This window comes from Macrobrachium nipponense, chromosome 20 (assembly GCF_015104395.2).
Source record: "Macrobrachium nipponense isolate FS-2020 chromosome 20, ASM1510439v2, whole genome shotgun sequence".
Taxonomy (NCBI): Eukaryota; Metazoa; Arthropoda; class Malacostraca; order Decapoda; family Palaemonidae; genus Macrobrachium; species Macrobrachium nipponense.
The window spans coordinates 16,213,660-16,227,128 of record NC_061089.1 but is presented as its reverse complement, the minus strand read 5'-3'; the positions used below and the strand labels follow the sequence as shown (position 1 = coordinate 16,227,128).

At 38.1% G+C, this 13,469-nt stretch overlaps 1 long non-coding RNA gene across 2 annotated transcripts; it reads left to right on the top strand.

Annotated features, from left to right (window-relative positions):
- Positions 1-636: 636 nt before the first annotated feature.
- On the top strand, positions 637-12,239 carry LOC135222438 (uncharacterized). Of its 2 annotated transcripts, none has more exons than XR_010316286.1 (3): positions 637-788; positions 7,565-7,680; positions 9,184-12,239. It is a non-coding gene; the product is annotated as an uncharacterized LOC135222438 (long non-coding RNA). The 2 variants fall into 2 exon arrangements; XR_010316287.1 differs by lacking the exon at positions 637-788 and adding an exon at positions 997-1,165.
- Positions 12,240-13,469: the final 1,230 nt, after the last annotated feature.

Sequence of the window (13,469 nt, the reverse complement as noted above, 5' to 3'; positions counted from 1 at the left end):
GCTTATACCCAGCTACTTAAGTTAAATGTTTACTAGAAAAAATAATAAGTCGAGGATATATATGTTTACTGACAAAAAAAATTTACGTCGAAGATATATTTAACTGTTAATGACAAAGAGAGAGAGAGAGAGAGAGAGAGAGAGTGCGCGCCTGTGACTCTCAAACTGGAAAAGGCAATCATTAAAATAAGTGAGTTCTCATTTTCTATCAACATAAATTGTCCATTTTCTTTGTATAGGTGAAACTGTCGCCTTGCTAAAATTCTAAAACAGCCTATTATGTGATATTTAGATTGATAGAACCAAAACACAAAGTCAAAAATATCAACATGCAATTTATATATTTAATTTTGATATAAATATGTGCATAGCAAGGGGTACGAGTATAGCTAGATTTTGAAGTCCAACTACCAGCTTACAATCCATGATTGGAGTATTAGCAAGGTGGTCTTGGTATTAGTATGTTTAAACTACGAAAAAGAAAAAAAAACGCAGTAATTTCACTTCTCCTTGTTAGAATCTGTTTATAGAAACTGAATATAATCATAATTTTAAATATTTATAAAAGTGAGTACAAAAGACAGGAAAGTCATTTGTGGCTTTGTGCACCATTGCTAAGTTTCACTTCCCGTCCGGAGAGCGGTCGAAACCGTCTGGGAGTGGGAACTGGGAAGCAGTAACGCAGTTCAAGCAGTAGTTTACAAGGCAGTGGAAGTATAACTACCCATCAAGTAACCTTGAGAAAACAGGGTGCTTCAAGTATGTAGGTTACCCATGTGAACAATTAGGTATGTGCTTTAATGTTTAATGGAAATGCAGAAGGTAAAGTTTTCGATGTATTGATAACTCGAAAACAACCTAGCCTACGAAGCATTAACCTATATAGCTAAAGTAGACGCTTATCTACACAAGATTAGCACCCAGGTGAAGGTAAACTTTGCCGTAATTTTCATTGATCATTTACGCAAAGTGAAACTAGCTATACAGGTCGTAGTAGGGCAGAATGCCTAATGGCCACCTCTACCGAAAAAGTACTTTAAACTTGTCCTCCTCAAGGCCAATATACTGTATTGACCTTGGTCCTCCTGTAACACAGGAAATAGACATTAGTCAAGAGCCAGCGTCCGTCGAAGCAATACCTTGAGACTTCTACTTTCTTCTCGAAGTAAGTGTTTTCTCCCAAGTCGCAAATTAAGGTCTTAATTACCAATTAAACAGGTTAATGAAAGTCTAGCCATGCGCAGTGCTAATTTTGTGACCTCAAAGGTACTTTCGAAATTTTTACTTTAAACACCTTTACATATATATTTTCTCATGCCTCATTACTTATAGCTACCACGGGCAGGGGTCTTTGCCCACCCAAAAGTTTATATTTTACCGTTCCGCAGTGCAGTCCTTGGTACTTTGTATAGGTGCCTACATATTTTTATAGATATTTATATATATGTAAGTTCAGTCATTTTCTAGCAAAGTATAATAAGAACACAAAATTTTCTTTGGATTCCTCGACACCTGGAGAGGACTGATGGTGTTTAAACATCCGGTTTGGATAAAACTTTTAAATTTGCATTAAACTTTTATTGCATTTTGCTTCAGAAATAGGCGATAACTTGCCACTCCAACCACACGTGAACTAACCTAATTTGGGGTAGTACCAGGTCTGTACTCTTCGGACCCTAGCTGCAACCCCTTTCATTGGTATTATAGGTACTACCTATACCTCCATTCATATTCTCTTTCTGCGCCGTCTTACTTCCCACCCTCTCCTAACTGTTGGATCATTGTGCAACTATGAGGTTTACCTCCCGCTATATACCTTTCAGACCTATGTACTGTAAATTTCCACTTCAGCACTGAATGACCTCACAGGTCCCAGCACTTGGCCATTGGCCCACATTCTAGATATATTCTTCTTTTTTAATGTATAATTATGGTAAATGATCGAGCAACAACATAGCAGCCATCAATCCCGGAATGTAGCCACCTTCCCGAAAAAGTACATATATTTGCTGCCTGAGCATCACTCAAGAGTTGTGGCCCATCCTGGCAGCACACCGAGACCTCTATGTTCCTCTCGAAGTAAATGTTTTCCCCATTAATTACGAAATAATGGCTTAATTCAAGCGCTTTTTTGGGAAGTGGCCGTGTTCCGATAGAGGTGGCCGCTATGTCACTGTTTGGTCATTTGCCCTAGTTTAAAAATATTCCATAAACTTACCCTATGAGTACTATCATTATGATTAATCTCCTTGTATTTCACTTTAGTATTTTTTCCCACTTTTCCATTGTGGAGTGTAAAAATAGGGTCAAGAATATCTTTTTAAAAGTGTCCATATTCAAGGAAACCTGATAGAAACATCCAAAGCACATTCAATCAAGAAAATTATATTTTTAAGTACAGCTTGCAGTATCCTTGTGGTTTAAAGTAAAATTGTACCCTGTTTTATTTTGGAATTTTCAAATTTTGTCAAAATATTTTACACTTTAGGAAGTGCATCCTTTTATGTTTCAACCTTTGGTAGGGGTTTAAGAATACTACCACCTTAGGTCCTGCGGTATTATTTCAGTTTCAACCATTATGGGAAATCTATTATATTGATATTTTTCCCGAGTAAAGCACGTGATAACAAAACACTTCTTCTCAATACATTATTGTCGCTAATGCATACTTACAGAGAAAAAAAAAAGATTAAGTTTTTACCTCGAATTTTTCCTAAGTCGGGAGAGGTGTTTCCTCTACGGTAATGTTTACTTTTAATGAGCCCTCTAACTTACTTTCTTACGCAAACAAAAGCAGTTCCAGTTACTCATTATTGGCTGAGAGGTGTGACATCGTTATGACGTCATGGGTTTCATAACCAATTACGAATGACTTGAGTCGAAAACTAAGTTTCACTAGCATTTCAGCGGAGTAATACAGTTACCTGTCTAGTGTCCACTGGTATCCTTGTTTGACTGAATACTCGAATAATGAAGCAAAAAACGGCATTTTGTCTTCCTGTACCTATGGCAGAGGTAGTGGCTGGCCCTTCTGGCATTAATTTTGACAGACCTTCGATTTCCTACGATTGTTTGCAGTGCAATGTGGTCGTCGGGTACCTGGCCACTTCCTACTTTAAGTTGCATGTCAGGGAACCTTGCAACGGCTTCACGTTTTCCCTCAAAGCACCAGCACATTTTTTATAAACCACAGTTTAAGGTAAGCTTCATTAATTTATAGAGTATATTATAATGGTGGTAGTATAACGATGTATACAGCAGTACATCACTTTGGATTTGGTTTGATGGATGTTAGGTATGGCCTGGAATTAAGGGGGGGTCGCAGGGGGGCGGAGCCCCCCGCTAGGCCTAGGTAGGGGTACAGGGCCCTAGGTAAGGTTAGGTGGTTGTATTAGGTTCGGTAGTGCCCCGAAAATCACTGTGGCCTTAAGGGGGGGGTCGCGGGGGGCGGAGCCCCCTCGCTAGGCCTAGGTAGGGGTACAGGGCCCTAGGTAAGGTTAGGTGGTGTATTAGGTTCGGTAGTGCCCCAAAAATCACTGTGGCCTTAAGGGGGGTTGCAGGGGGGCGGAGCCCCCCCGCTAGGGGCCTAGGTAGGGGTACGGCCCTAGTAAGGTTAGGTTGGTTGTATTAGGTTGTTTCGGTAGTGCCCCGAAATCACTGTGGCCTTAGGGGGGGTCGCAGGGGGCGGAGCCCCCCCGCTAGGCTAGGTAGGGGTACAGGGCCCCTAGGTTAGGTTAGGTGGGTTTGTTAGGTTCTGTGGTTGCCCTGAAAATTACGGTGGCTTTTGGGAAGGGGGGGTCGCAGGGGGGGCCCTACCCACCCCCCTCCCCCCCAGGTAGGCCTAGTTAGGGGTATGGGGGAGGGGTGCTGGAACATTAATTATTCATTTATTGCAAATATCATTCGATGCCCCAACACCCTCCCCCCCTTCCCCCACCCAAAACCCCGGTTCCCAAAGGGTGTCCCCCATAATTGGTGGGATGAACTAGGGTATACATAGTAAATCTCTAAATCGGTTGGTTTGCAGTCAAAATAAACGTTAAATTCATTGAAACCACACTATTTATGATGCAACAAATATATTTTTATTGCATTTTTCCAAATTTGGCTGAAACTAAAAATTTACCGGTCCTGCCTATCGTAGAAGGCAACTTAAAGGACAGCTGCTACCTTGCAGTCTGTGGAAACTGCTGCCTTGCAGGTGGAATTTATTTAATCAAGGGCAAGGCCCACCGCCAATAATTGTGGTTGATGACAGCAAGGGTATGCGGTCATAAAAACCCCTTTGCCAAATAATAAACCATGCCTGATGTTGCAAGGAAAGCCCCGTCAGGCAACCAACCCCTTTTATGGTCCCCCAAAGAGCCTTTCATGAGGTTAGTATTGTGTTAACCATATCATTAAAGTAGCTATTGATTAAATTTAATACGTACTGCATTGATGAAACATTTGGGCTTTGAATTTTGTAATTATCATTTGGCTCCCGTGTATTGTCCTTTTCTGATATGCCCCATTAAAGCATCCATTGAGTTTTTTAAAAGATAAACACTGAAGTAGACCTAGGTTGGCTTATGAATTTTGTGTGTGGGTGTTTGCTTGATTTGGAAAGGTCTTTATCCTTTTAATCCTGTTTTCATCTTGGGGTTCCATGCTACGGAGGAGATGGATTTTCACAGAAAGGTGGAATTTTAAAACCAGAATTTCAGTATTACAGGAACATGTATGTACATAGGCTATTATAGTTTGTTGTCATTATCAACTGAATTATGCAAGTTTTTTTTTCTCTCCTATAATCGTGAATAGCAGGTATAGAATTCCAAATAAATATTTTAAGTTTCTTAGTACATAGATGTTGACAGGAAACCGCAAACTGTCCACTGTATTTCAGGAGAAAATATGCAAGCTCTGACAAAGAACTTGGCCTACTTATGTGATAAACAATTAAAAATGTGAAATAGCCTATTTTTTAGGATTTTCATTATATATATTTGATAAAGATGTTGACAAGGAAAGAATGTTTTACTTTACTGTGTCTGTTTTGAAAAAAAAAATTAATAATAAAGTGAGTTACAAGTGATTGATGAATTTTAGATTAATCTTGGTTTGATGTGGATGAATTTGTCATGCATTTTTTTTGGAATGGTTGTTGGTCAGCCTGTTACACATTGCCCTAACTCACAATAAGAGGTGACTACATCGGAAATCATAAGTCATAGAGATAGGGTAAGCAGGGGGCAAGGCACTGAAAGAACAACAATTAACCTAATTATATAAGAAAACAAATATTGTTTTGTCTACTTATGGTTCATAGGCTAGGTAAGGTTAACTAATGGCTCTAAGGAAGCTAGCACACAATTCAGGTGGGACCCAGTGCCATAAGCTCGCCAGGTTAGGACGAAGCCCAGTTTTTCAATTCTTGAGTTGTAGCTCTCTTGGTGAGGTTGGATTCCAGCATCTTCTCTTGATCAGGTTGGATTTCAGCGTCATTAACAGTTGAGTAGGATTAGGTGTCCTAGGTTAGATCATGTTAGGAAAGGCCAAAAGCCGCTGGTTTTGCACTGCGATACTCCCATTATTAGACTTGAGGTATTTTTTAATAGTTTAAACAATACTTTCCAATAAAAAGCATGTACAGTTCTTAAAGATTCTGTGAAAAAGTATCTGAACAACAATGTTTTAGATTCTTAAACTATGTATTATGGCTGAAGAAACTTTACCTAAAGGAACTATACAGTCATATTTTGCAGTGAAAACTAGCAGACTTCGTGTGAAGATCAAATTTTGCCCCTGTCTTCTTCTTTAACTGCAAATTTGAATGGAACCTCTATGCAAGTACTTTCTTGGTATAGTTATATAACAGTTACAATTCGTGTGCTTTCTTTGTCAATTTTCTGATATTAGTCTTAGGACAAGAGTATCATTGATAATGGTAAATCATAGGTAGTGTGGCTGAACTGAAAATAGTTTTAATCTGGCAGCATCTTCAAATTAAGATGCTTGTATGTAGTAGCCTCTCATGAATTTTAGTAAAAGGGTTTCTCATTTATAACCATTATCCACAGAGAAGTCATTTGTGTTGACAACCCAAACACGTGCTTAAAATCTAATATTTTTCTTCATTGCTCTCATTCATTAATTTTATCGTTCAAATGTATCAGTATAGTTCAGATGACTGTAATGCCTTAAACATAGTGACCATAGAAGAACAAAATTATTAAATATGAACCCTTACTTCATTTCATCGTCACTGGAGACTTTTAACTTTTATAGTACTATTTTGGTTACTCATGTCAAACGTCCAGGGAGTCTAGTTCTGGGAGAAGTGTCTTGAGGGAGGAAAATGTAGTGTTCTTTAAATGTTGGGTTTGAGTCGATTCATTTCCTATTAATTAAATGTATTTTATTTGACAAAATGTTTTGTAGATATGTATACTTATCCATGTACTTCCTTAAGCAAACGTGTTTATGTACAACAAGGGTCTTCATTTCAGCTAAGCTTTTATGTAACCTGTACAGTGTTTTCATTGCAGCTATTATTGTTCCACAAGTTTTCTGTTATCTTTTTTTTTCAGGTATGCACTCTACTGCGATTACCGCACAATTTTTTTTTCAAATTAATTTCTAATTCTCTGTCCATTAGTATATTTTGAAGTCTTGTTTCCAGTTGGTTAAAATATGTGGGTACAGAGTGGAAGCAGTTTTTCCTTTTCTTTTATTCTTAGAATCTTTGATATTTCACAAACACAAAATGTCTATATGAAAATCAATTTAGATTGTGTTTTAGTTGATTGGGTAGTCCAGAGCTTCACACACAGTTCACACCAGACCTCGGTACCAGTTAAAGGGTTGCTACTTTGTCAGGTTTCATAGCATGGAAACTGTTGAACAGTGTTCCTGAAACACATGCAAGATTTAACAATAACTAAAGCCTCAAAGGCAAGATTTGCTGATTTCAGAGCTCACATAACATACTATTCATTTCATGCAATAATTGGTGGTGGTTCATATTTTTTTATTCACACATTTTAATATTTAGAGTAGTATACTGATTACATAATTGTAATTACAACAATCATTTATCATGGTGTTAGGAGGTTAATTTATTCTTACTAGGATGCAATCAATTATTACGCTATTTTTATATTGTAAAATTACCTTCATACTATACAGATGCCTAATTACACGATTGCATAGTAAAATATTTTCAAAGGTCTTGTGCTATCAGATTGCTTATTCCACATGGACTTCCTTACCTTGTTTTCTCATAGAAAGCATGGAAAAGTCAGGCAGGAAATTTTCTATGGACTATTTATCCTGTACTAGATTTTATAGATTAGTATTGCTTTTACACTTATTTCAGTGTCATTGACTTAGGTTTTACACAAAATATTAAGAGTTTGTTAGAAGAATCTCCTCCTATATGAGAGGTCTTTTAGAAATTGTCATTAGATCACATAAAAAGGAAATAAAACAAATCGGTTGACTTCAGTGCTTCTACTGTATTTTTTAAAGAATTTTAATTGAAATGTGAATACTATGTGTTTCAACCTATTTTATTTTACAGGTGTTGCATTGCAGAGCATAATAGTTTAATACATACTACTGTACTTGATATTAAAACTGTCAAATCAAAGGGGAAATGCTGCCTTCAAATAGTGATGTTATGTAATCATTGTTCAGGTAAGACTAAAACAGTATTTTATGTAGTTTGAATAAAAGTAAAGATTACAAAGATGTAACCGGGGTTAAAATAATTGATTTTATGCACTTGATATGTTAGGCTGGGTTCTAATTAAATCAATGGGTCTTATTAAATACGTAATACTTGAAAACAGAGTTTGTAAATATCTATACAGGGTATGCAAAAGGTTTGTAACATACTGTCTCACAAAATACAGTAGCACTCGTTTTCATTGCATTGATTTTGAGAAGAGTAGAGTCAAGTGATGTTTAGTAAATTTCTACACACTGTCCTGTCCAACTACAAAAGTGAATGGAACCTTTGTGCAAATAGTCTGTGTATTATTGTGTTGTTATAATTCATTAATTTCTTTGTCAGATTTTCCCCCATAGGGAGTTAGTGTCGCCAGTGCACCTCATGCGGTGCACTACAAGCATTATTCAAGGTTCAGAGCAGCATCCCTTCAGCCCCTAGCTGCAACACCTTTCACTCCTTTGCTGTACCTTCATTCATATTCTATTGTCCATCTTACTTTCCATCCACTCTCTCCTAACAATTGTTTCATAGTACAGCTGCAAGGTTTTCCTATTGTTACACCTTTATAACCTCTTAATTTTCCTTTCAGCACTGAATAACCTCATAGGTTCTAGCACTTGGCCTTTGACGTAAATTGTATTCTATCTATTAACTTGGTCAGGTTGCTGTTATTGATCATGGAGACCAAGGTTTTGGTAATTCATAGGTCACATGGACCCTCTTAAAATGTATTCAAATTCTCTCTCATAGTAGATCTTCTGAATTGTAATACAAGGATGTCTCTTGCTTACTTACAACCATTACCCTCAGAAAGAAAGATTATTGGGGTGTCAGATCCAGAAGGTGCCTCAAGTAGTATGAGTAATGAGTAATTTTATAATGTTTGAATGTTTTTATTCACAATGGTGCCTCAAGTAGTATCAGTAATTTACTGAGTAATTTTATAACATTCAATGTTTGAATGTTTTTTATTCAAATTTTAATATTTAAGTATTAGTACAAAGTACATGATTGTAATGACTGAGGTATCATGGAGCAAATTGGTAACAGCATTATTCTTGGAAGGATGCAATATTGCTTAGTTTCTGTTCAAATGCCTTATAAGTTATAATGAGCCTAAATCTTTCATGTAATCTTGATTTGGGAAGACATGCATATGGTGATATTTTGTGGCATACTTAACTTTCATAAAACTTGATCGATGGGAAATTTTATTAGAGCTACTAAGTGTCGATCCCAGTAGTTTGTTGTTGTTGTTGTTGTATTAAGCCAACACTTCTTGTTGGCACGGGATAATCAGCATTAAAACATTGGGAGTAAGATTTTATGCAAACAAGCAAATTGGGAGTGTTATGTTAACCTTTAAAAGAACACGTCACAACTGGAACCTCTAAATGCTAGGATTTTTATTCACATTTTGATACTTAGACCTGCTACTGCAGTAGTAAAGATTCCTGCTTTTCTAGTAACCACGTCGATGCTTACTGGGTCGCCCCTTATCACTCCGCCAGTGAAGCCATTGACCAGCGCTGCCATTCTAGATCGTGATGTCACTCCCAGCAACCTCTCAGCCTATGACGTCGGATGTGGTGGTTTCTCTACCTCCTGCTGTTGTGATGTCATCTCCATCTGCGCCTGTGACATCACAACCTCTTTCTGAGCCGTCGGAGACGTTTCAGGCTATGGTCGAGAGGCTAGACTTTCCGGAGAGGTATTCTGCTCTCTCGCACAAGCAGAGTCATAGAAACGCTTCTTCTTTTCCTTCAAGTAAGAGATGTAGAGGGAGTAAGCTCTCTCCACCTCCTGCTACTTTGATTTCCTTCTCCCCCTCGAGTCAAACGGAGAATTATGGACTTAGTGGCGTTGTCTTCTGCGAGTGAGAGGAGTGCTTCGCCCACTTCTGTACACAGCCATGTCTCTCCTTTACAACTACATGTACGTGACCATGGACGTGTACGCCTTCCATCTCCACCGTCTCCATCTCCTGTACCTGTTCCAGTCCACCATGAAGATGATAAGTCTCCGATTAAGAGGTTGAAGGCTTCTACTACGACAGTCTCTCCTGCACCTTCCAGAGATTCTTTTCTCTGCAAACATGTGTTTGACGGTCGTGAACGTGGGGTGACTGATCCAAGGACGTGCTTCTTGTTCGCCTAACTTGTCAGTGGCCCGTTACTACTCACTCTGTAGCTCATCAGTAGCCCCAAATACTGCTCACTCCGTAATTCCTTATATACATACATATTGTGTTAAGCATTGATAGTATTTTATTCACAGTTATACAGGTTGTAAAGGCTTAACTATCAGCCTTACTTGTCTCTGAAGTTGGTTGCAAGATTGACATAAATAGTGGGTTACTGCTTTTAGAATAATAGCCTTGCTGTTTGACTTAGTAGATTGAAGCAACTGTTCCCTTCTGAAAATTTTTCCCTTTGATTGCTCAACATTTCCGTCCAGACCGCAGACAGTTACCTGCAAATATTGAGAAAATGTAGATTAAACTTTAATTTTCTGTTAACATTCAGGCAATTTGCAAATCATGGAGCCTGCTAGTATCTTAGTTACTGGTAGATGTGTCAATCTTTTTCCCTTTGATTGCCTAACAATTCTGTTCAGTCTACCACAGACAGTTAGTTACCTGCAAATATAGTGTGCACTAATATCTTGGTTATTGGTAGATGTGCCTTATCATGAAGTATCTAGAAGTAGTTTTTAGAACAGCTGTTTTATTATGCTAAATGGTAATGAATGTTAATGGAACTTTTAAACTAGGTAATTTTGCATTCTTGGATGAATTGTTAAATTTTGAACAATCTCACATTCTTTTCTGTTTATAATAAATTGACTTTTTTTGCACTCAAAGTAGTTAAGTAAATGTCTTCTCCCTGGCCAACTACTGGAACAAAAATCTGTTACTTCAAAAAGGCTGGGTAAATTATCTTGAAAGCTATTCTACATGGACTCTATTCAAAATTAACCACTCTATAGTCCTCCCCATAAACTGCTATTCCATTTATCAGATCTCTGAAATATTTTATGAATACTACTGTCTGGTGGCCCCCTGGCCAAAACGATCTTTCATAACTTAGGATGATCGGAATGCTGGGGGGAGAGTAAAATGGCCTTTGCTGATGTACAGTCCTGTTCAAGTGTAGGATTGTCATCAGTTTATCATTTTCATTTCATTTCTCATTTTTCCAACTAGCCATACTTTCATTTCAGCGCTGAATGATCTTATAGGTTCCAGTGCTTGGGCTATGCCCTAAATTCCATAATCCATCCATCCATCCATCCACTACTGTCTGGTTGTATGGTGTTTTTACGTTGCATGGAACTAGTGGTTATTCAACAACGGGACCAACTGCTTTACGTGACTTCCAAACCACGTTGAGAGTGAACCTCTATCACCAGAAATACACATTTCTCGCACATCAATGGAAAGGCCGAGAATCGAACTCGCGGCCAACGAGGTGGCACGCCAACATCATACCAGGCACCTCTGTGGCGTGGTTGGTTTGGTGTTTGCTTCTCACCTCTGTGGTCGCGGGTTCGATTCTCAGCCATTCCATTGAGGAGTGAGAGATGTGTATTTCTGGTGATAGAAGTTCACTCTCGACGTGGTTCGGAAGTCTCGTAAAGCCGTTGGTCCCGTTGCTGAATAACCACTGGTTCCATGCAACGTAAAAACACCATACAAACAAACAACACCATACCGACCACGCCTCGGAGGATGAATACTACTGTACTTACTATCTGATTAATGCTCATGCTCTAACAATTTCATATATTGTATATAGATTCCATTATATATTAATTTAAGATCAATCCCAAAACTTGCTTTTTAATACTATTCCTAAAACTAATTAAGACATCATGACTCTTGGTGATTATTATAAATGCCGACAATTGTTCCTGGTATTCCTGCAAAAGCATTCCATAATTGACCTTAAAGAGCTATGCAACCATAAAAATTGAGAGTGGAAGATGGTGACATTGACAAGAAAGAATAGAGGGCGAGATAATGAAATAGGTGACTGAGGAAGCAAAGTAAATATAATCTCAAGTTCTTATATATTGTTGGCAGGTAAGGTTCTGGGTGCACATTTTCAGAAGTGATTGTTCATGAACAGAAGTATGTCACTGCCCTTTCCATACCCAAACAGAGAAGCAGACAAATTAGCTCATAATTCACTGAATATTACAATAAAGTCAATCTACTTTCCCCCAAGAGCCTTACCCAAGTGCAGCTGGCACTCGACCCCTTCAGATGGACAAAGGTAAATGTTGGAAATTATGTACATAACAGACTCCATGCAGAACAACGAGCTCAGTGCAACTATTCAAGATGAAAAAATTACACCACTGGAGAAACACAATCACACGCATGCAGGATGAGTATTATAGTGAAGCACCCAGATTGTTAACAAGCCATACCCTCTACATCAAAGATAAGGAATCTGCAGAAACAGCACGTGTAAAGATCAAAGAAGCAAACCTGTTATTTGATTTTGAGTAAATTTGATTCAACTGGCATTTTACCAAGCTTAACTTTCCTTTCGAAGCAATGAAATCCGTTACAACCTATTATATATATATATATATGTTTATAAGATGCAGATTAAGCTTTGACAGCTCAGATGAAAGTTTTTGAAAGTAAAGCAACAGGATGCACAAACTTTTTGTTCCTTCTTTTCGTGCTTTTCCTGTCAATCATAAACATCTTAAGTAGGTCAACACCACCCAAACCTACAAATGAGAAGTGAAAGACTTTACATACACACACTGCACTGAAGGTAGTGTAGAGACCACGAGGCTGGATTCTTCTGACCTTAGCCAAGGCCCATGTCTGACATGAGAATACCATGACTTACACTGACATAGTCTCTTTTGTCTTCAGCCCTCAAAAATTTAGGCCGAGGCCACAATTTATATAATGTATGTCATTGGTTTTGATATTAAAAGGCCAGAGTCTTCTGACCTTGGCCTACATCTTGAGCAGGACATTTATCGAACGAGTCTTTAACTTAGTCAGGGTTCTATGTCCTTGATGATTTAGTCTAAAGCCGCAATAGAGACTAAACACTGTTTTGCATTGAAGTCTCCAGGTATATAGATAACTACTTACTGAATTGCAAGCATCATTGAAGTCTCCAGAAATATGGAAAACTACTAAACCCTTATTAGACAGGTAAATATATCTATATGCAGCTAATCAATCTGGGTAAACTTTGAGGTGGGCCAATTTAAGAAACAATGTATTAATTGAAAGAAGAAATGTAGGAATATGGATAAATACTTACTGGGGAGTAGCATTGAAGTCTCCATAAATATAGATAACTACTTACTGGAGGCAGCATTGGAGTCTCCAGGGATATAGATAACTACTTACTGGAGGCAGCATTGGAGTCTCCAGGAATATGGATAACTACTTACTGGAGGCAGCACTGAAGTCTACAGGACACAGATAACTACTTACTGGAAAAAGCATTGAAGTCTCCAGGAATATAGATCACTACTTACTGGAGGCAGCATTGAAGTCTCCATTAACCCTTAAACGCCGAAGCAGTATTTTAAAAATCGTCTCCCGTATGACGGCAGCGTTCGCAAGTGAGCGCCGAAGCGGAAAAAATGTTTTTTTCAAAAAATCACAGCACGCTTAGTTGTCAAGATTAAGAGTTCAATTTTGGCTCCTTTTTTTTTTGTCATTGCCTGAAGTTTAGTATGAACCATCAGAAATGAAAATATATTATCA